The sequence below is a fragment of the Schistocerca gregaria genome, unplaced genomic scaffold, assembly GCF_023897955.1.
Source record: "Schistocerca gregaria isolate iqSchGreg1 unplaced genomic scaffold, iqSchGreg1.2 ptg000577l, whole genome shotgun sequence".
NCBI classification, from domain to species: domain Eukaryota; kingdom Metazoa; phylum Arthropoda; class Insecta; order Orthoptera; family Acrididae; genus Schistocerca; species Schistocerca gregaria.
In genome coordinates this window covers 1066055-1067386 of record NW_026061968.1, presented here as the reverse complement: position 1 = coordinate 1067386, position 1332 = coordinate 1066055, and positions in this window count along the sequence as shown.

Below are 1332 nucleotides of genomic sequence, written 5' to 3'. Positions count from 1 at the left end.
GAGAAGAGCGTCCAATGTGACGATCTGGCTTTAAGTCGATTCGATAACAATTGGCGGAAACGGACGGATTTCGTAGGTTTTTACTACATATGAACACTTTTCACATTCTCCCGTGTAACTGGGCTGCTAGTCCTCCTTTCATGCAGAATCATAAGGTCCTAGCTCATGTCCAAGGTACCAAAGCCAGCTAAAAACTCAATAATCGATACCTATAACTTGAATTGTACTACTTCTTACTGGCTATTACATCAACTTAGAAGCTTCATCTGTGTTCTACTATGGTGCTTTTCGTGTCTCCGCATACCGCAGCACTCGACATAGCTTTGCAGACAATAAGTACAACCGTTTCAGAGAGAAGAGCGGCCAATGTGACGATATGGCTTTAAGTCGATTCGATAACAAATGACGAAAACGGACGTATTTCTCAGGTTTTTACTACATATGAACACTTTTCACATTCTCACGTGCTACGCGGCTGCTAGACCTCCTATCATGCAAAATCTTAAGTTCCTAGCTCACGCCCAAGGCACCAAAGATGGGTAAAAAGTCAACAATCGATACCTAAAACTTGAATTGTAATACTTCTTACTGGCTATTACATCAACTTAGAAGCTTCATCTGTGTTCTACTATGGGGCTTTTAGTGTCTCCGCATGCCGCAGCACTCGACCTAGCTTTGCAGACGATAAGTACAACCGTTTCAGAGAGAAGAGCGGCCAGTGTGACGATCTGGCTTTAAGTCGAATCGATAACAAATGTCGAACACTTACGGATTTCTCTGGTTTTTACTACATATGAACACTTTTCACATTCTCGAGTGCAACTCGGCTGCTAGTCCTCCTTTCATGCAGAATCTTAAGGTCCTAGCTCATGTCCAAGGCACCAAAGCCAGCTAAAAAGTCAATAATCAATACCTAAAACTTGAATTGTACTACTTCTTACTGACTATTACATCAACTTAGAAGCTTCATCTGTGTTCTACTATGGTGCTTTTAGTGTCTCCGCATGCCGCAGCACTCGACATAGCTTTGCAGACGATAAGTACAACCGTTTCAGAGAGAAGAGCGGCCAATGTGACGATCTGGCTTTAAGTCGATTCGATAACAAATGTCGAACACGGACGGATTTCTCTGGTTTTTACTACATATGAACACTTTTCACATTCTCCCGTGCAACTCGGCTGCTAGTCCTCCTTCCATGCAGAATCTTAAGGTCCTATCTCATGTCCAAGGCACCAAAGCCAGCTAAAAAGTCAATAATCAATACCTAAAACTTGAATTGTACTACTTCTTACTGACTATTACATCAACTTAGAAGCTTCATCTGTGTTCTA